Genomic DNA, 23,377 nt, shown 5'->3' with positions numbered 1-23,377 from the left:
CATGGCCAGTGGCGATGACACTGTTATCAGCGTTACAATACCACTTCTATGTCTCCTTGAGAAAACACTTAGGGCAATGATGTTAGAGGAGGTGGCCCAGGTGGAGGAGGATGAGGGCTCGTTTCTAACACTTTCGGGCCAGTCTGTTCGAAGTGGCTCAGAGGGAGGTTTGTTTAAGCAGCAGAGGACAGGTTCACAAGTCGCCAGCCAAGGCACTGTACTGGAGGACGAGGAGGATGAGGAGGAGGAGGTGGAGGGGGACGAGGTTGACGCAAGTTCACAGCGGGGTGGCAGCCCAGGCCCATCACTGGTGCGTGGCTGGGGGGATACGGTGGACGATGACGATACGCCTCCCACAGAGGACAGCTTGTCCTTACCCATGGGTAGCCTGGCCCACATGAGCGAATATATGCTCCAATGCCTGCGCAACGACAGCAGAGTTGCCCACGTTTTAACGTGTGCAGACTACTGGGTGGCCACCCTGCTGGATCCCCGGTATAAAGACAATGTGCCCACTTTAATTCCTGAACTGGGGCGCGACCGTAAGATGCGCGAGTACAAGCGCACGCTGATAGAGGCGCTCTTGAGAGCATTCCCACATGTCACAGGGGAACAGGTGGAAGGTGAAGGCAGAGGAGTGGCAAGAGGTCGCCAACGCAGCTGTGTCACGGCCAGCTCATCTGAGGGCAGGGTTAGCATGGCAGAAATGTGGAAAAGTTTTGTCTCCACGCCACAGCTATCTGCACCGACACCTGATACGGAACGTGTTAGCAGGAGGCAGCATTTCACTAACATGGTTGAACAGTATGTCTGCACACCCCTCCACATCCTGACGGATGGTTCGGCCCCATTCAACTACTGGGTTTCGAAATTGTCCACGTGGCCAGAGTTAGCATGTTATGCCTTGGAGGTGCTTTCCTGCCCGGCGGCCAGCGTTTTATCTGAACGCGTATTCAGCACGGCAGGGGGCGTCATTACTGACAAGCGCAGCCGCCTGTCCACAGCCAACGTGGACAAGCTGACCTTCATAAAGATGAACCAGGCATGGATCCCACAGGACCTGTCCCTCCCTTGTGCAGAGTAGTCCTTATTAACTGCCTAAAACATGTCTTGTTGTGCTACGGGCCACTTCTTTATTTGATACAAATTTTATGAAACCCACAGTTGAATGAAACTCTTCTCTGTCTGGGCGCCGGGGCCTAACCAGATGAAAGTGGCCGGTTAAACTAACGGGTGACATGAAGCCATAACCTCTGCCATGCTACCTCTGTCTTCTGTCTGGGTGCTGAGGCCTAAGTCAAATAAAGCGGTCTTCTGCTGTGCTGGGGGATATGAAGCTAATCTCTGACCTCTCTCCTCTGTCTGGGTCCAAAGGCCTAAATCACTGAAAGAGGCCTTCTCCTGTGGTGTGTGATATGATGCCAGAATATGTGCTGTGGGGCCTCTCTCCTCTTCCTGGGTGCAGGGGTCAAATAAACTAAATTGTGGCCTACTCCTGTGGTGGTTGATATGATGCCTGATTCTCTGATGTGGAACCTCTCTCCTCTGTTTGGGTGAAGGGGTCAAAGTAACTAAATGGTGGCTTCTCCTGTGGTGGCTGATATGATGCCAGAATATGTGCTGTGGGGCCTCTCTCCTCTTCCTGTGTGCAGGGGTCAAAGTAACTCAATCGTGGCTTCTCCTGTGGTGGCTGATATGATGCCAGAATATGTGCTGTGGGGCCTCTCTCCTCTTCCTGGGTGCAGGGGTCAAAGTAACTCAATCGTGGCTTCTCCTGTGGTGGCTGATATGATGCCAGAATATGTGCTGTGGTGCCTCTCTCCTCTTCCTGGGTGCAGGGGTCAAAGTAACTAAATGGTGGCTTCTCCTGTGGTGGCTGATATGATGCCAGAATATGTGCTGTGGTGCCTCTCTCCTCTTCCTGGGTGCAGGGGTCAAAGTAACTAAATGGTGGCTTCTCCTGTGGTGGCTTATATGATGCCAGAATATGTGCTGTGGTGCCTCTCTCCTCTTCCTGGGTGCAGGGGTCAAAGTAACTAAATGGTGGCTTCTCCTGTGGTGGCTGATATGATGCCAGAATATGTGCTGTGGGGCCTCTCTCCTCTTCCTGGGTGCAGGGGTCAAAGTAACTCAATGGTGGCTTCTCCTGTGGTGGCTGATATGATGCCAGAATATGTGCTGTGGGGCCTCTCTCCTCTTCCTGGGTGCAGGGGTCAAAGTAACTCAATGGTGGCTTCTCCTGTGCTGATTGATATAAAGCTGATGGTTGTGCCATCTGACATGGTTGCCAGGGTCTGATTCAATGGGGGCCTACTCCTGTGGTGGGTGATCTAAATGCCTGATTCTCTGCTGTGAAACCTCTCTCCCCTGTCTGGGTGTAGGGGTCAAAGTCTTTCAAAGTCGCCTTCTCCTGTGCTGATTGATATGAAGCTGATGGTTGTGCCATCTGACATGGTTGCCGGGGTCCCATTAAATTGTGGCCTACTCCTGTGGTGGCTGATATGATGCCAGAATATGTGCCGTGGGGCCTCTCTCCTCTTCCTGGGTGCAGGGGTCAAATAAACTAAATTGTGGCCTACTCCTGTGGTGGTTGATATGATGCCTGATTCTCTGATGTGGAACCTCTCTCCTCTGTTTGGGTGAAGGGGTCAAAGTAACTAAATGGTGGCTTCTCCTGTGGTGGCTGATATGATGCCAGAATATGTGCTGTGGTGCCTCTCTCCTCTTCCTGGGTGCGGGGGTCAAAGTAACTCAATGGTGGCTTCTCCTGTGGTGGCTGATATGATGCCAGAATATGTGCTGTGGTGCCTCTCTCCTCTTCCTGGGTGCGGGGGTCAAAGTAACTCAATGGTGGCTTCTCCTGTGGTGGCTGATATGATGCCAGAATATGTGCTGTGGTGCCTCTCTCCTCTTCCTGGGTGCAGGGGTCAAAGTAACTAAATGATGGCTTCTCCTGTGGTGGTTGATATGATGCCTGATTCTCTGCTGTGAAACCTCTCTCCTCCATCTGGGTGTAGGGGTCAAAGTCTTTCAAAGTCGCCTTCTCCTGTGCTGATTGATATAAAGCTGATGGTTGTGCCATCTGACATGGTTGCCAGGGTTTGATTCAATGGGGGCCTACTCCTGTGGTGGGTGATCTAAATGCCTGATTCTCTGCTGTGAAACCTCTCTCCTCCGTCTGGGTGTAGGGGTCAAAGTCTTTCAAAGTCGCCTTCTCCTGTGCTGATTGATATGAAGCTGATGGTTGTGCCATCTGACATGGTTGCCGGGGTCCCATTAAATTGGGGCCTACTCCTGTGGTGGGTGATCTAAATGCCTGATTCTCTGCTTTGAAACCTCTCTCCTCCGTCCGGGTGTAGGGGTCAAAGTCTGTCAAAGTCGCCTTCTCCTGTGCTGATTGATATAAAGCTTATGCTTGTGCCATCTGACATGGTTGCCGGGGTCTGATTCAATGGTGGCCTACTCCTGTGGTGGGTGATCTAAATGCCTGATTCTCTGCTGTGTAACCTCTCTCCTCCGTCTGGGTGTAGGGGTCAAAGTAACTAAATGGTGGCCTACTCCTGTGGTGGGTGATATGATGCCTGGTTCTCTGCTGTGGGACCTCTCTCCTTTGTCTGGGTGCTGTGGTCAAAATAATAGTAAGTGACCTTCTCCATTGGTGGGTGACTTGAAGCCTGATTCTGTGCTATGGGACCTCACTCCAATTAATATTGTTTAATTTTTATTTATTTTATGTTAACTCATCATTTCCCTATCTACATTTGTTTGCAGGGGATTTAACTACATTTTGCTGCCTTTTGCAGCCCTCTAGCCCTTTCCGGGTGTGTTTTACAGCCTTTTTAGTGCCCAAAAGTTCGGGTCCCCATTGACTTCTATGGGGTTCGGGTTCGGGATGAAGTTCGGGTCGAGTTCGGATCCCGAACCCGAACATTTTTCGAAAGTTCGGCCGAACTCGTCGAACCCGAACATCCAGGTGGTCGCTCAACTCTATTTATTATCATTATGATAGAAATGGTAAAGCCTTCCATCACCACTACTCTACATGCGATCCTGGCTGGGGGGTTTAGTCACAGGTGTCATGTGCTTATCCTGATGACTACCCCCCAGTGAAGTGAGTGCGACTTGTGTGAAATTGTCCTGAGGGGCATTTCATTTATTATATTTTATACCATTTATATTAGTGTAAGTTAATGCCACTTGTGTGAAGTTGCCCTGAGGGGCATTTCACCATTTCTATCATACATTATCATACATTTTTTTATATTTATTATTATTAATTTTTATCATTAATTATACTATCCATCTATTTATACATTTATATTCTTCCTTTATATAGCTGTGTTCACTTATAGTACCACAAACTATCCGTAAATCATGTGATAGAGCCATCCAGTCCTACGTCTTATTTCCCACCCCTGTCTTTCCTTTTCTCCACGACTTTGTGTCCTAACGGGGATTGGCGCTCGTTTTCCTTTTCCCTTGTTTTATTCCTGGAATCTATATTGTTAGTGACTGACTCTGTTCAACACTATAGATATATCACCCTACATACGTATTCACCAATCAGATTTATGCCATTGACCTGCCTTGGATGTGGTAGCCCTTTCTCAGGCTCCCTCTCCGGCATCGAATCCTGAGTCCCCGTTACCCGTGATCACCATGGTAGACGCAGAAAAGAACATCGAAAGTTGATATGGCAGACATCCGAATGGATCATCGCCGTCACGGGGACGTGCAATCGCCAAGAGGTTATCTAGAGTCACCAATGCGGCAGCAGGCCCTTGCCCCTAATGTGTAAGGCTACTTTCACACTTGCGGCAGGACGGATCCGACAGGCTGTTCACCATGTCGGATCCGTCCTTCCGCTATATCGCCGTGCCGCCGGACCGCCACTCCGTCCCCATTGACTATAATGGGGACGGGGGCGGAGCTCCGGTGCAGCGCGGCCGTGCACGGCGAAAGCCGCCGGACTAAAAAGTCCTGCATGTCCGACAATTTTTTAAGTCCGGCGGCTTTCGCCGTGCTGCGCCGGAACTCCACCCCCGTCCCCATTATAGTCAATGGGGATGGAGCGGTGGTCCGGCGGCACACCGAAATAGCGGAAGGACGGATCCGACATGGTGAACAGCCTGTCGGATCTGTCCTGCTGCAAGTGTGAAAGTACCCTTAGATGGTCAGATCAGCAGACCCTTGCTCCAAATGCGTAACACGCATAGGGAGTCTGCTGTGGTAGTGAAACAATACTGTGAGTCAGTATGACAAGCGCATGACAGGTGTCGCTCTTAGAATCACTGCATACTTCACTTATTTGGGCAGTCACGGGTTCAAAACTGACCAAATAACTCAAGTTTCAACTCAGCCTTACAGGTAGATGTTCGCATCTAGTAGAAGCGCACTCCTTTTACACCGTCGTCAGCTGATTCCACATAGATGTTACAGAACCTGTTCTATTAAACGCTTATAAAAGTAGAGCCCCCCCGGACAGAGGGGAGAGGGTGGCAGCAGTAAGTTTGTGTTGATGTCGCTGATTATTTTGCCCTTCCTCTGATCTGTCTGAACAATAACCCCCAAAAAACAAATCCTGCCTGTAGAGCACTCGGTCAGCATTTGGTCAGTAATCCATCAGTATTACTAAAGCCCAAAAAAACAGGAGTGGATCTAAAACAGAGATGACACGTGAACCGAATATTTGCATGTCTTCTGTGTTTTCTACCCACTCCTGCTTTTGGCTACGAATTCATAAGCCAATTCTGATGGGACCATACAGGCCTTAAAGCTGCTACACAGAGAGGATCCGTTGTGCGTCTCATTTTTCCTTCCTTCTGACAAATTAGAAGAAGTGTCAAATAAATGATGTCAGCCAGGCCGAAATCCAAAATAGTGGACCAGTCATGAAATGGGGAAGGGTGGGAACAACATGATAAGTCTATAGAGTGGACCTATGACATAGTGGTGAGGTAGAAGCAGCATGAGGAGACCACAGAGTGGCCCAATGACAGGGTCTGGAGGTGGAAGCAGTATAAGAAGGCCACCGAGTAGCACAATGACAGAGTCTGGAGGTGGCAGAAGCATGAATAGGCCACAGAGTGGCACAACGACAGTCTGGAGGTGGCAGCAGCATGAGTAGGCCACAGAATGGCACAATGACAGTGTCGATCGACCAAGATACTTCTGGGGAAACCTGCCTGGCATGAACAGGCCTCTAGTAGCTACAGACACTGACAAAGACAAAGTGTCAAGATAGCTTTAAGCCTGGAAGAGTCGAGAAGTTCATCAAGATACGTCACTAAAGATTTTACCGCATATAACCGCAGCACTGACCGCAGAATAAATGTAGTTTTTCGACCAACATACTTGAATAAAGATTTTACCACATATTACTACAGCGCTGAATGCTGAATAAAATTAGTTTTTCCACCGAAATAAGTTAGGGATCGATCGTTTATCGGAGTTACTGATATTATCGGCCGATATTCTTGATTTTCAAAGTTATTGGTATCAGCATCTAACCTTGCCGATAATGAGTCCAGCGCGCTTTCACAGAACATGAGTGAACTGCTGTCAGCACGCCATGTTCCTTCAGCAGCACAGGGGAGAAGGAGTCACTCTCTCCCTCCCCTGTGCCGCGCTGCCAATGAGGAGAGACAGGAGGAGGAGGGGCGGGCGCACTGCGCCACCAATGAAAGTTAACGTCTAATACAAATACAGGAGGCGGTGCCCAGCCTATATGACAGGAAGCTACGATCAGCGGCAGTGCCGCACCTGATGGGTTAACTGCTACCGCTGATCGCAGCTCCCTGTCAGAGGCAGGGTGCCGGCTATGTCATTTTGCGCCGAAACACCCGCCTCCTGTATTAAACATTAATTATCATTGGTAGCGCAGTGCGCCCTCCCCAGTATTAAAACATTGGTGGCACAGTGCGCCCTCCCCCCACCCCCAGTATTAAAAACATTGGTGGCATCGGGGGCAGAGCTAGCGCCTGAACTGACTGGACGCATGCAGCAGTAGCTCCGTCAGTTAAATCGCCCTTACAGCTTGGTTTTCAGCCTGTTTGATCCAGGATGGTGAAGATTGGAGGCTCTAAAGCTGGCGATTCCTCCAGCCAAAACACAACCTCGAATACTGAAGGGGAAATGGATAAATTTATCAAAAAAGCGGCCTCTGCCTATGCCGTGAGAGAATCCAAGATGGCGCCGACCTCGCCGCGCATCGCAAGCCATAAACAGACGGAGACTCCTGATACCGCTCATGGAGGTGAGGATGATGCAGACACCCTGCCCATCTCCCGTACATACATCAGAGAAGCCCTCACCTCTTCCCTGGCATCTGCCTTGGAGCCCCTGATCTCCGATCTCCTGGCAATAAAGCAGGACGTCCGACACATAGGACGCAGGGTGGAATCAATGGAGGAGTCACAAGCCACCATGATACAACACCAAACTGCGGTTAAACACAACCTCCACGCGACACAATCCAACATGAACTTTCTCTATAATGCTGTAGAGGACCAGGAAAATAGAGGGAGGCGCAACAATCTGCGATTCAGGGGTATCCCAGAGTCGGTTACCCCTGGGGACATACCCAATACTATTGTTCAAATATGCCTCTCCCTCCTGGGCCCAGACTCTGCACATGAAGTGCTCCTGGAAAGAGCCCACAGGGCCCTAAAGCCAAAACCAGCCTCCACAGCCCCTCCCAGGGATATAATCTGCAAATTTCTACATTTTCCTGTAAAAGAGGCTGTTATCTCCAAAGCCAGGGAAGCAAAATATGTCAAATGGGATGACCAGGACATTCTCATATTTCAGGACCTTGCCCAATCGACCCTGAAGAAGAGACGGGCCCTAATGCCACTAACAGATTGGCTCAGATCAAAGAATGTCCCGTACAGATGGTCCTTTCCTTTTGGACTCTCTTTTATGCATGAAGGTCGCAGAATGAACATCTCCTCGTTCCAGGACTTGGATCAAGTATTTGAACATCTGGGGATTGAACCGCTAGAAATACAGAATTGGGACCCTGTCCAGGACTTAGCTAACCTGCCTAACCTCCCACCTCTGGATCTTTGGGAAAAGCAGCAAACCCATAAACCCTAAAGGGGTAGAAGAGGAAACTCCAAATCAACACCCAGAAGGCTCACAATGGGAGAATGAGATGATCCTTTCCCAGCTTGTTCAATACCTCCCCATGGGGGCCATACCACCCCAAATCCATCTGCTGCCTTCTCTCACCCCTCTTCCTGTCACTCCTCCATCCTTCACACTCCTCTGATACTCTTCTGGATCCCCAGCCTGAACAAGGGCGATACACCATGTTACAGTGTAACCCCGCTCCTTTCCCTTCTCTCCTCACTTTTACTGCTCTCTTACTTCTCAACTCCCTTGCTATTATAATACATCATTGTAATGTTTTGTATAATGTCTACCCTCTCAAACAATTCTCATTGGGAGCTGTGCTGCTCTCCACTCTGTGATCAGCATACGCTCCTGTTCAATATGTTATGTGTTAATGTTTTTTTTAACTTAACTTTTGTTCTTAGACATGAGTTCTTAACTTTTGTTCTTCATGACTGAAGTACCACTATCCTAATTGGTTGCTGGGGCCTTCCTCCTCTCGGGGTGGCACCCCCCCTCCCCTTCTCGCCAATCGATTATATTTGCATGGCCTGATTATTTTCCGCACCCCCTTCCTCCACCCTCACATTCCAACATGACTGACCTTAGAATAGCTTTGTATAATGTTAAGGGGCTGAGGTCACCATCAAAGAGATGCCAAATTCTCTCACTCTTGAATAAGGAGAGATGCTCGACAGTTTTCTTCCAGGAAACTCATTTCAAACACGGCAATTACCCAAACCTCTCCTTCTCCAAATTTCCCAGTTGGTATCACTGTGGTGCCGGGGGTGCCGCCTCGAGGGGGGGTTAGTATTGGCTTTCACAAAGGGCTAGCCTTCCAGTATAAATCACACATCCAGGACCCTGAAGGTAGATACCTACTCCTAAAAGGCCTAATAGGGCAGGACCAAGTTACCTGGCTCTCCTCCCTTATTTTGCTAATAGAAGCCCACAGAGAAGGGATACTAATTATGGCGGGTGATTTTAACTTGGCCCTCCACCCTATCATGGATACCTCCTCCAAGAGATCCTCTATCCCCTCAAGAGCTCTCAAACTACTACAAATCAAACTTTTTAACTTAGGGGTACTAGATACTTGGCGCTGCCTCAACCCTAACTCACTTGACTACTCTTTTTATTCCTCAGAAAATAACTCTTATAGCAGGATAGACTACATCTTTATCTCAAGAGAACATTTGCAATCCTGCTCTTCAGCCAAGATTGGAGACATGACACTCTCGGACCACTCCCCAGTATTCTGTGATGTTCGTCCTGCCTCCAGGTCGGGTAAGAATATTAATTGGAGGTTCAATGAGTCCTTGCTGGGTAACCCTAACCACAAATCCCAAATATCTTCCTTCCTAGACGACTACTTCTCTACCAATCATACCCCAGACATATCCCCCCAGGTTTTATGGGATGCCCACAAAGCCTATATTAGAGGTAGATTAATTGGCCTCTGCTCTTTCCTTAAAAAGGAATCTGATAAAAAAAATACACAACTTTGTTGTCAAGAATACATACTTTAGAAAAAGCCCATAAGCAATCCCTACTTGCTAAGCAGTAGGCGGAACTCTCTTCCCTTAGAACCGAACTGAAGAACCTTCTGAATGAACGTTCTGCCAAGTACTTTCTGTCTGCCCAACAGAAGTTCTTTGCACACGGTAACAAAGCATCAAAATATATGATGCAGAGAATCAAACAGAGAAGGGGCTCCCACCATGTCCAGAGCATCAAATCCCCTCAGGGAGATCTTTTATTCAAAACAGAAGAAATTGCCGAGCAGTTCAAACTTTTCTATGAGTCATTATATAATCTACCAACCTCTAAACCCCCAGATCCCTCCCAGGGGAGAGAGGCCTATATCAACTCATTCCTGGAATCACTCCAACTCCCGACCCTTACAATATCCCAGCTTAACTCTCTAATAAAACCATTCACTATCTCTGAATTGACGTTGGCTGTTAACTCCACCCCTAAAGGTAAATGCCCAGGCCCTGACGGCCTCCCATTATCATATTATTCAGCCTTTAGATACTCCCTCCTTCCCTTCCTATTACCCATATGCAATCTCTCCTTGCTCAACCACTCCATCTCAGCTGATATGACTAGAGCCACCATCACAATCATCCCCAAAGAGGGCAAGGACCCAACAATGTATTCCAATTACCGTCCCATCACACTACTTAATGTAGATCTTAAATTATTAGCCAAGATGCTTGCCACTAGATTACAAGACCTTCTACCCAGCTTGATTCACTCTGAGCAGGTGGGATTTGTCAGGGGACGTGAACTGAAGGACAATACCACAAAGGTTTTAAATGCCCTATACTATGCTACTCACAAATCCATTCCACTGGTCTTGATCGGCACGGACGCCGAAAAAGCATTTGACAGGGTTGACTGGTCCTACATCAAGTTGGCTCTGTCTAGATTTCTGATCCCCGAACCCTACATCGATGCGTTGTTCTCTATGTATACCCACTCTTCGGCGTCCATGTCAGTCAATGGAATCTTATCCTCTTCTTTCCCAATCAGAAATTAAACGAGACAGGGGTGCCCTCTTTCCCCCCTCCTCTTTGTCCTAGTGATGGAGACCCTTCTGCAAGCTTTCAGACAGGAAAGTAAAATCAGAGGCCTATCTGTGGAAGGTTGTGAGTTCAAACTTGCTGCTTTTGCAGATGACTTACTGATCCTTACAACTAACCCCTGCAAATCTATGAATATCATCCTCTCGATACTTAGTCACTTTGGTTCCCTATCCAATTTTAACCACCTCCGGACCGCCTAACGCAGGATTGCGTTCCGGAGGTGGCAGCGCTGCGCAGAGTCACGCATATACGCGTCATCTCGCGAGACGCGAGATTTCGCTCAAAGCCGGCCCGCGCATGCGCATCGCGGGCCGGCAAAATTAAAAGAAGTATTTCGTCACCAGCCTGCCAGCAACGATCATTGGCTGGCAGGCTGGCGATTTTCAAAAAATCCAATCCAAAGTCATATAACAGATCATATTAGTAAATATGATCTGTTATATGGCTTGTCTGCTCCTGTGCTGGTCCTTTTCGTCGGTTGGATCCAGCACAGGAGCAGACTGAACTGTGAGTAGCACCAACACTACACCTTAGCCCCAGATCACCCACCTGCACCCCAATTAACCCTTTGATCACCCCTTTGATCGCCCCTGTCAATCACTAGTGAAAGGAAAAAAAGTGATCAGTGTAAACTGTCACTTTTTTTTTCCCACTGGTATTGGCTGTTAGGTTTTAGGGATAGTTTAGGCCCCTTGGTTAGGTAGTTAGCGTCAGTTAGCGCCCACCCCACCGCACCGCAGTCACTTTTATTCGCTGTTTAGCGTATCGCTAATCAGCATTTGTACTTTTATAGTATCTGTAAGTGATCAAAACTGATCACGGTCAGATCTATAATAGTATTAGTGTCACTTTAGTTCGCCCTCCACCCAAAACGCAGTGTTTGCCCGATCAGGCCTGATCGGTCGCCCACACGTGCGTTCACCCACGCCCGCCCCACCGCAGTGACAAAAAATATATATTTTTTGATCACTGCACATTCATTTTACACGCACTGCGGCAATAAAAAAATCAGTTTTGATATTTTTTATCAACCGCAGCGGCCTCCGGTACTTCGCTAGCCTCCCCTTTGTAAGACAGGTTTGCTTTTTTTCTTGGGTAGTCTCAGGGAATACCCCTAAATTTAGTAGTCCAAAATGTCAAACAGGGGGTATTCTTCTGAAGAGGCCTACAGGATTCTGACCCAGTCGGATGAGGAGTGGAAACCCTCATCTGACGAATCTAGCGGGTCAGAATATGAACCTGTGGAAAGCAGTGGCTCTCTGACCCAAAGTTCGGACGAGGAGGTGGAGGTCCCTGGCAGCACCAGGCGTACCCGGCCCCATGTCGCTAGACCACAGGTTACGCAGGATCCGCTTCAAGAGCAGCAGAGTGGGGCTGTCGCTGCCGGATCACGTGGTGAGGCATACACCAGCAGCGCAGCCCTTCCTGGACCTAGTACCAGCACTGCCGTACAACCTGGTGAAGTAGCGAGCACCAGAAGGGCAGTTGAAGCTGGTACGGTGGCACGTGCAATAGTTACCCCATCGCAGCCACCGCACAGACAGGCCCGTAGAGCCCCTAGAGTCCCTGAGGTGCTGGCAAATCCTGATTGGCAGTCACCAACTTCAGCCGCACCAGTAGTTCCCCCTTTCACCGCCCAGTCTGGAGTTCGGGTTGAGACGGCTCAAATCGGTTCGGCCCTGGGATTTTTTGAGCTGTTCTTGACTGCGGAGCTCTTGGACTTAGTCGTGGCAGAGACCAACCAGTATGCCACACAATTTATAACCGCTAACCCGGGAAGCTATTATGCCCAGCCTTTCCGGTGGAAACCAGTCCAAGTTTCCGAACTTAACATTTTTTTGGGCCTTCTCCTCAACATGGGCCTGACAAAAAAGCATGAATTGCGGTCATATTGGTCAACGCACCCAATTCATCACATGCCCATGTTCTCTGCTGCTATGTCCAGGACACGATTTGAGACCATCCTGCGTTTCCTGCACTTTAGCGACAACACCACCTCCCGTCCCAGAGGCCACCCTGCTTTTGACCGGCTCCACAAAAATTCGGCCCCTCATAGACCATTTCAACCTGAAATTTGCAGATTTGTATACCCCTGAGCAAAACATCTGCGTAGACGAGTCCCTAATACATTTTACCGGGCGCCTTGGCTTCAAACAATACATCCCAAGCAAGCGTGCCCGGTATGGGGTCAAATTGTATAAGCTCTGTGAAAGGGCCACAGGCTATACCCACAAATTTCGGATCTATGAGGGAAAAGATCAGACCCTGGAGCCGGTCGGTTGCCCTGACTACCTGGGGAGCAGTGGGAAGACAGTCTGGGACTTGGTGTCACCCTTATTCGGCAAGGGGTACCATCTTTATGTGGACAATTTCTACACAAGTGTGGCCCTCTTTAGGCATTTGTTTCTAGAACGGATTTGCGCCTGTGGCACCGCGCAAACTAGTCGCGTGGGCTTCCCCCAACGGCTTGTAACCACCCGTCTTGCAAGGGGGCAGAGGGCTGCCTTGTGTAACGAAGAACTGCTCGCGGTGAAATGGAGAGACAAGCGTGACGTTTACATGCTCTCCTCCATTCACGCAGACACGACAATCCAAATTGAGCGAGCAACCCGTGTCATTGAAAAGCCCCTCTGTGTCCACGACTATAATGCGCTCATGGGAGGGGTGGACTTCAATGACCAGATGTTGTCTCCGTATTTAGTTTCCCGCAGAACCAGACGCTGGTATAAGAAGGTGTCTGTATATTTAATTCAATTGGCGCTCTACAATAGTTTTGTTCTCTACAGTAAGGCTGGGAGAACAGGATCCTTCCTCAAATTCCAGGAAGAGATCATCGAGAACCTCCTTTACCCAGGAGGTTCCGTGGCCCCATCCACCAGTGTAGTTAGCCGTCTACACGAGCGACATTTCCCCAGTGTCGTTCCTGGTACCTCAACCCAACCGTCACCCCGAAAAAGATGTCGTGTCTGTAGCAGGAGTGGAATAAGGCGTGACACCCGCTATTTCTGTCCTGACTGTGCTGACCACCCTGCCCTATGCTATGGAGAGTGTTTCCGGAAGTACCACACACAGGTACACCTAGCATAGGGATCACATATCACCAGGACAGGCACACAGGGCTATTAGGGCCCATTCACTCACAGCTGCTGCAAACCTCTCCTTTCACCTGGGATAAAGTGCATAACGTACTTCGCCACATCTTTGGGCGATTTGCGCTTTGCACATTGTCCCATGGGGAAGGAGAGGTTTGTTCTATAAAGGTAAAAAAAACTAAACAAAAAAAAAATACCGGTAAGTAAAAAAGTTAAACGTTCAGTTAAAAAAGTTTAAAAAAAGTTTCTATGTTCTGTTCAACAGTTAATAAAGTTATTGCTTTGCGGCCTGGTTTTTTCTTTTTTGTTTTGTTTTTTTTACCTTTCAGGTGGACCAACCGATCGACCAGCTGCAGCACTGATGTGCATTCGGACAGAAGCATTGCGCTGCTGTCAGATTACACGCAAGTCGGTGTATGCGGCGCTGCAAGACGAGATTTCTCCTCTGCAGTAAAAGATACGTTTGCCGAGGCATATGAGCTGAGGAGGTGGCGGTGTTCATATACTTTGGCAAACACTTTGTATATATAAAAAAAATCCCGGCAATGATTTATTCATCCACATCGATTGATGTGAATGGAGAAATCTGGTTTGCCAGGGCATACGAGCTGAAGTGGGTATGGATGTTGGGCGGAGCTCCTATGTCCTGGCAGACGCCTTTCCCCTCCTTTTTCTTTTTTTGGCAGAGATTTTTTCATCCACATTGATCGATGCGAATGAAGAAATCTGTGCCGTTCATTTTTTTCTTTCAGCCCAGAGGCTGAACGGAAAAAAAAAATCTCATTACCCGTATGCTCAATATAAGGAGAATAGCAGAAACTCCTAATGCTGGGCATACATGTAATGATTGCGGAGACCCTCAAATGCCAGGGCAGTACAAACACCCCACAAATAACACCATTTTGGAAAGAAGACACCCCAAGGTATTCGCTGAGGGGCTTATTGAGTCCATGAAAGATTGAAATTTTTGTCCCAAGTTAGCGGAAAGGGAGACTTTGTGAGAACAAAATCAAAAAAATAAATTTCCGCTAACTTGTGCCCAAAAATTTTTTTTTCAATGAACTCGCCATGCCCCTCATTGAATACCTTGGGGTGTCTTCTTTCCAAAATGGGGTCACATGTGGGGTATTTATACTGCCCTGGCATTTTAGGGGCCCCAAAGCGTGAGAAGAAGTCTGGTATCCAAATGTCTAAAAATGCCCTCCTAAAAGGAATTTGGGCACCTTTGCCCACCTAGGCTGCAAAAAAGTGTCACACATGTGGTATCTCCGTATTCAGCAGAAGTTGGGGAATATGTTTTGGGGTGTCATTTTACATATACCCATGCTGGGTGAGATAAATATCTTGGTCAAATGCCAACTTAGTATAAAAACAATGGGAAAAGTTGTCTTTTGCCAAGATATTTCTCTCACCCAGCATGGGTATATGTAAAATGACACCCCAAAACACATTCCCCACCTTCTCCTGAGTACGGAGATACCAGATGTGTGACACTTTTTTGCAGCCTAGGTGGGCAAAGGGGCCCACATTCCAAAGAGCACCTTTCGGATTTCACAGGTCATTTACCTACTTACCAGACATTAGGGCCCCTGGAAAATGCCAGGGCAGTATAACTACCCCACAAGTGACCCCATTTTGGAAAGAAGACACCCCAAGGTATTCCGTGAGGGGCATGGTGAGTTCCTCGAATATTTTATTTTTTGTCACAAGTTAGTGGAAAATGATGATTTTTTTATTTTATTTTTTTTTTCATACAAAGTCTCATATTCCACTAACTTGTGACAAAAAATAAAAATTTCCATGAACTCACTATGCCCATCAGCGAATACCTTGGGGTCTCTTCTTTGCAAAATGGGGTCACTTGTGGGGTAGTTATACTGCCCTGGCATTCTAGGGGCCCAAATGTGTGGTAAGGAGTTTGAAATCAAATTCTGTAAAAAATGACCTGTGAAATCCGAAAGGTGCTCTTTGGAATATGGGCCCCTTTGCCCACCTAGGCTGCAAAAAAGTGTCACACATCTGGTATCTCCGTACTCAGGAGAAGGTGGGGAATGTGTTTTGGGGTGTCATTTTATATATACCCATACTGGGTGAGAGAAATATCTTGGCAAAAGACAACTTTTCCCATTTTTTTATACAAAGTTGGCATTTGACCAAGATATTTCTCTCACCCAGCATGGGTATATGTAAAAAGACACCCCAAAACACATTCCTCAACTTCTCCTGAGTACGGGGATACCAGATGTGTGACACTTTTTTGCAGCCTAGGTGGGCAAAGGGGCCCACATTCCAAAGAGCACCTTTCGGATTTCACAGGTCATTTTTTACTGAATTTGATTTCAAACTCCTTACCACACATTTGGGCCCCTAGAATGCCAGGGCAGTATAACTACCCCACAAATGACCCCATTTTGGAAAGAAGAGACCCCAAGGTATTCGCTGATGGGCATAGTGAGTTCATGGAAGTTTTTATTTTTTGTCACAAGTTAGTGGAAGATGAGACTTTGTATGAAAAAAAAAAAAAATCATCATTTTCCACTAACTTGTGACAAAAAATAAAAAATTCTAGGAACTCGCCATGCCCCTCACGGAATACCTTGGGGTGTCTTCTTTCCAAAATGGGGTCACTTGTGGGGTAGTTATACTGCCCTGGCATTCTAGGGGCCCAAATGTGTGGTAAGGAGTTTGAAATCAAATTCTGTAAAAAATGACCTGTGAAATCCGAAAGGTGCTCTTTGGAATATGGGCCCCTTTGCCCACCTAGGCTGCAAAAAAGTGTCACACATCTGGTATCTCCGTACTCAGGAGAAGGTGGGGAATGTGTTTTGGGGTGTCATTTTATATATACCCATACTGGGTGAGAGAAATATCTTGGCAAAAGACAACTTTTCCCATTTTTTTATACAAAGTTGGCATTTGACCAAGATATTTCTCTCACCCAGCATGGGTATATGTAAAAAGACACCCCAAAACACATTCCTCAACTTCTCCTGAGTACGGGGATACCAGATGTGTCACACTTTTTTGCAGCCTAGGTGGGCAAAGGGGCCCACATTCCAAAGAGCACCTTTCGGATTTCACAGGTCATTTTTTACTGAATTTGATTTCAAACTCCTTACCACACATTTGGGCCCCTATAATGCCAGGGTAGTATAACTACCCCACAAGTGACCCCATTTTGGAAAGAAGAGACCCCAAGGTATTCGCTGATGGGCATAGTGAGTTCATGGAAGTTTTTATTTTTTGTCACAAGTTAGTGGAATATGAGACTTTGTAAGAAAAAAAAAAAAAATCATCATTTTCCGCTAACTTGTGACAAAAAATAAAAAGTTCTATGAACTCACAATGCCCATCAGCGAATACCTTAGGGTGTGTACTTTCCGAAATGGGGTCATTTGTGGGGTGTTTGTACTGTCTGGGCATTGTAGAACCTCAGGAAACATGACAGGTGCTCAGAAAGTCAGAGCTGCTTCAAAAAGCGGAAATTCACATTTTTGTACCATAGTTTGTAAACGCTATAACTTTTACCCAAACCATTTTTTTTTTACCCAAACATTTTTTTTTATCAAAGACATGTAGAACAATAAATTTAGAGCAAAATTTATATATGGATGTAGTTTTTTTTGCAAAATTTGACAACTGAAAGTGAAAAATGTCATTTTTTTGCAAAAAAATCGTTAAATTTCGATTAATAACAAAAAAAGTAAAAATGTCAGCAGCAAAGAAATACCACCAAATGAAAGCTCTATTAGTGAGAAGAAAAGGAGGTAAAATTCATTTGGGTGGTAAGTTGCATGACCGAGCAATAAATGGTGAAAGTAGTGTAGGTCAGAAGTGTAAAAAGTGGCCTGGTCTTTCAGGGTGTTTAAGCACTGGGGGCTGAAGTGGTTAAAGTGAACCCCTCCAAATCTCAGGTACTACATATTGGCCTCTCATCCCCTACTCTCTCGTCCCTCCAGAAGAACTCCCCATTTAACTGGCACACCCAACAACTAACATATCTTGGGGTGAAGCTCACTCCCTATCTACCTGATTTATTTTAAATGAATTACAAACCCCTTCTACTCTCAATGGCCGCCCAGCTGGACTCATTGGACTTTCCATACCTTTCTTGGTTTGGGAGGAAGAACATCCTCATGTCTCTAGTAATTTCAAGACTAACTTACCTGATGCAAGTACTCCCTATTGAGATCCCCAAAAACTATTTTATCACCCTGAATAAGATGATCCGCAGATATATATGGCAGGGGAAAAGCTCACGTATTTCATTTGACACGCTTACTAAATCTAGAGCTCACGAAGGTATTGGTTTGCCTGACCCTGAAACTTACATGAAAGTTATCCAACTCTCCAGGGTTGTGGACTGGGTTGGAAGCCCCCCCATAAAACATGGATTGTCCTGGAGAAAGCCTTTCTTCACACCCCTGCCCGGGCCCTCCTGCTGGCTGACAGACCACCTCCGTCACCTAGCTTGATACCCAACCCCATTATTCGTAACACATTAAAGGTTTGGGGGTAGTTCTAGGCCAGTAGTGGAGCTTTGGCACTACCCTCTCCTCTCTTACTCGTTAAAGATGTTTTAGCTCTAGCCCCTAAAGAGTTAAGAGAAAGCTGTCCTATCCCCTTAAGGTATTCCAAGCTCCCCTTATCCGACATTTTGGATTCAGATGGCTGTATACTTCCTGAAGCTGAGCTTCACTTGAAGTTGGGACTACCCACTCAAAATCATATGCTTATACACTTTCTTAGGTCAAAAGCACTTCTTCTTATAAAAAATACTCCTCCCTCGAGAGAAGCTAGCTGGTTTGAGAGGCTGATAGGCAATCTGCTACCACCTCCCAAAACAATATCAACAATATATAAGTCTCTTAAGACATCTACGTCTTGTCCAAAACCCGCTGCAATAGGTCTTTGGGAGAGGGATTTAAAGAGGACCTTCTCGATGTCTGAAACAGCAAAAATTTTGATCACACCACATAAGATCTCTAGATGCATCCGCATCCAAGAAAATTGCTACAAAATCTTACTACGCTGGTACAGAACCCCAGACAAGACTTGTCTTTATAGACCAGGATCTCCAGATCTTTGTTGGAGATGCCTCAAAGAAAAAGGTACCTACTTCAACATCTGGTGGTCTTGCAAACCTATCAAGGCCTGGTGGTCTGAAATAGTAAAAGCTAGCAATCAGATTTGTAAAACCTCTTTTCCCTGCACCCGAGAACTGGTCCTGCTTACTCTCGGGTGGGAGGAATAAGCTCACATAAGGTTTCTCTCTTCTCTCTACTACTGGCAGCAGCCAGATTGCTTTTGCCCTCCCACTGGCTCTCCTCTGAAACCCCTAAGGCTGGGTTCACACCTGAGCGTATTTGATAAGCGCTGTTTACAAGCGTTTTTATCGGACGTTTTTGAGGCGTATTTTGGGGTTTTTTTGTATTTTGGAAACGTGCGTCGTACGCGCGTTCTTGCTATTGACCACAGAGGCGTACAATGAAAAACAGAGGTGTTACACGCGACAATACGCCCCAAAGAAGCTCCTGTACTTCTTGGGGCGTAGGGCGTTTTACAGCGCGTTCGTACGCGCTGTAAAACGCTCAGGTGAGAACCATGCCTATAGGGAAACATTAGTTTTTGCCTGTTGAGCGTTTTAAAGCGCGTAGGAACGCGCTGTAAAACGATCAGGTGTGAACCTAGCCTTAGATAGATCACTGGGTAAATAAGGTCGACCAGATCTACAGATTCAAGGAAATCGAAGATATAGAAACTTGCTTGCTGCTTTCTCAAGGCTGCTAATCAAGTGCTGGTCTGCAAGTGCATTGGAGATATTCAGGAGACGAACTTAGTCTAACACAGAGTTTTTCCACTGTAGCAGAACTTCAGGGGTGTTTCGGGTGGATACTCAGACACTGTGTTTCAAGAGAGGTAAGGAATTTGCTAGACACGGTATCTCTATTGTCTGATTGCAAATGAGCATAGGTGTTAATTTTCTGTTGGGGAGGAGCCTTTGTGGGAGGGTGTGTATATATATCAACATTGTATTAGCTTGCTAATAATAGCTTGCTGCTTTCTCAAGGCGGCTAATCAAGTGCTGGTCTAATCAAGTGCTGGTCTGCAAGTGCATTGGAGATATTCAGGAGATACTCAGGAGGTAATCTGGAGGTGGATACAATCTAAACAAGTAAGATTTGTTTGTCTAAAATTGTTTCCCCTCTTTGCAATGGTAGACCTGGTTCTGTGCAGGAATTTTTGTGCTTTTATTTCAGGTTCCACTCTTCAGAGGTTTGGATACTGTCTGATCTGTAGACAGCTCTCCATAATGCAACAGGAAATTACCTTTTTGAAATATGAGATTTGTAAATTAACCATTAAACAAACTCAGGCTGAGAACATTTCAATGCCACTGCCACAGAGGCCCCCTAGAAATGGAAGATGGGTTACTGTAGGTTCTGGTAGACTGAGAGTTGTGGATAGAAGACATGTCCCACAGTCTGTGGCTCTCCATAATTCATTTGCAGCACTTTCAGAGTGCAAGAGCAACATGGCGGATGGCTCAAGCACAGTGGGTGAGAAACAATCATCTCCCATGTCTAAAGTATGCAAGACTGCAATCAAAGACAAAAAGGAGAAGGTGAGGACTGATAGTAAGCAGCTGTTGGTGGGCGATTCCATCATAAGAGGTGTGAAGTTTGAGGAGAATGGTGTTGTGAGATGTCTCCCTGGTGCTACCGCTAGCAGGGATAGACGACGGATCCTTAATATTGTTAGGCAAGCAAAGCAGGAAAGGGAGGTGGATGTTATTGTCCATCTTGGGACAAACAATCTGGCTTGCAATGAGGTTTCAAAGGTGAAAGAAGCTTTTCACACACTTGGAAAGGATATACGGGAGGTTGCATCAACTGTTTCATTCTCGGCAGTTTTGCCTGTGCATAACCTTCAGCATGACAGAAAGATGCGCATTAAGGAATTCAATGTATGGCTTGGTGAATGGTGTCGGAACCAAGGGTTTGGCTTTGTGTTTCATGTTAGCTCTTGTTGGAATGAAAAAAAACTGTACAAGAAAGATGGTTTGCATCTTTCTCTCAAAGGAACGAATGTCCTCGGTGAACAGTTCCAAGTATTTGCTAAGGAGCATTTAAACTAGGAAAGGGGGGCAAAAGAGTGATAATCCAGCAGTCCGACTGCCCCCCGGGACAATGCCAGAAGATGCCAGTAGCACAAAGGTTAAGAAATGACAAGCTCAGATTCTTATCTACAAATGCTCGCAGTTTAGGGAATAAGAACAATGAACTTGAGGCTATAATGGCATCTGAGAATATAGATGTAGTGGCTGTTACTGAGACATGGTTCAAGGGGAGTAATGACTGGGATATATCAATACCAGGGTTCTCTCTATACAGGAAAGACAGAGAAGGCAAGAAGGGGGGAGGGGTGGCCCTGTATGTGAAAGACAGCATAAAATATAATTTGATACAAGTTAGCGAGAACAATTTTGAGTCAGTTTGGGTTACCTTGCAGCTTGATAATCATAAGGTAACTCGTATAGGTGTGATACACCTAGCCAAGTCAAAAAATTAGATGATCTACTAGTTGAGGAAATAGCTAAAATGACATTGAAGGGGGAAGTTATCATTATGGGAGACTTCAAACTTCCAGATGTAAACTGGAAAACCAAAATAGCTAGTTCTGCCAGGAGTACAGATATTCTAAATTCCCTACTGGGATTATCTCTACATCAAGTAGTTGAGGAGCCAACCCGGAAGGAGGCCATTTTAGATTTAGTATTCACAAATGGGAATTTGGTATATGATATTACTGTAGGGGAAAGCTTGGGATCTAGTGATCACCAGTCAGTGTGATTTACTATAAGTACAGTGAATGAGTCACACCACACAAAAACAAAAGTTTTAGATTTTAGAAAAATTGACTTTTCTAAAATTAGATTAGTGGTATACGAGTCCCTATCAGATTGGAACAGTTTCATTGGAGTCCAGGAGAAATGGGAATACTTAAAAGAGGCACTATTGAAGGCAACAGAAAATTGCATTAGGCTTGTCAGTAAAAGCAAAAAAAGGAAGAGACCACTGTGGTACTCAGCTGAAGTGGCCAAAATCAAAACAAAAAGATAGCATTTAGGAATTATAAAAAAAAAAAAACGAGGATGACAGGCAAATTTATAAGATTAGGCAGAGAGAGGCCAAACAAGTTATAATAGCTTCTAAAGCACAGGCAGAAGAGAAATTAGCTCAGTCAGGGAAAAAAGGCGATAAGGCATTCTTCAGATACATAAATGAAAAAAGAAAACTAAAACAAGGAATTACAAAATTAAAAACAAAAGAAGGAAGGTATATGGAAGAAGATAAAGAACTAGCTGACTGCCTCAATGAATACTTCTGTTCAGTCTTTACAAAGGAAAATGAAGGAAAAGGACCTCAGTTAGGAAAGAAGACGCATGTGTCTTTACAGAGGAAGAGGTTCTAAGTCAGCTGTCTAAAATCAATACAAATAAGTCACAGGGGCCTGATGGGATACACCCAATGCTATTAAAAGAGCTCAGCGGTGAACTAGCAAAACCATTAACAGATTTATTTAACCAATCACTGGCAACAGGAGTCGTGCCAGAAGATTGGAAATTAGCAAATGTTGTGCCCATTGACAAGAAAAGTAGTAGGGAGGAATCGGGCAACTATAGGCCAGTAAGCCTGACATCAATAGTGGGGAAATTAATGGAAACCATACTTAAGGAGAGGATTATGGAACATCTAAAATCCAATGGATTGAAAGATGAAAAACAGCATGGATTTACTTCAGGGAGATCATGTCAAACTAATCCTATAGATTTTTTTTGATTGGGTGACTAAAATAATAGATGGAGGAGGTGCAGTAGACATGTTTAGTTTTTACAAAGGAATATGAAGGAAAAGGACCTCAGTTAGGAAGGAAGACTAATGAATCTTTTGATGCATGTGTCTTTACAGAGAAAGCTATTAAAAGAGCTTAGCGGTGAACTAGCAAAACCATTAACAGATTTATTTAGCCAATCACTGGTAACAGGAGTCGTCCCAGAAGATTGGAAATTAGCAAATGTTGTGCCCATTCACAAGAAAGGTAGTAGGGAGGAATCGGGCACCTATAGGCCAGTAAGCCTGACATCAGTAGTGGGGAAATTAATGGAAACCATACTTAAGACTTAAGGAGAGGATTGTGGAACATCTAAAATCCCATCGATTGAAAGATGAAAAACAGCATGGGTTTACTTCAGGGAGATCATGTCAAACGAATCTTATTGATTTTTTTGATTGGGTGACTAAAATAATAGATGGAGGAGGTGCAGTAGACATGTTCAGTTTTTACAAAGGAATATGAAGGAAAAGGACCTCAGTTAGGAAGGAAGACTAATGAATCTTTTGATGCATGTGTCTTTACAGAGAAAGCTATTAAAAGAGCTTAGCGGTGAACTAGCAAAACCATTAACAGATTTATTTAGCCAATCACTGGTAACAGGAGTCGTCCCAGAAGATTGGAAATTAGCAAATGTTGTGCCCATTCACAAGAAAGGTAGTAGGGAGGAATCGGGCACCTATA

Source organism: Bufo bufo, chromosome 1 (genome assembly GCF_905171765.1).
Source record: "Bufo bufo chromosome 1, aBufBuf1.1, whole genome shotgun sequence".
Classification (NCBI taxonomy): Eukaryota; Metazoa; Chordata; class Amphibia; order Anura; family Bufonidae; genus Bufo; species Bufo bufo.
The sequence above is the reverse complement of the archived record's forward strand: the minus strand, read 5'-3'. Positions refer to the sequence as shown.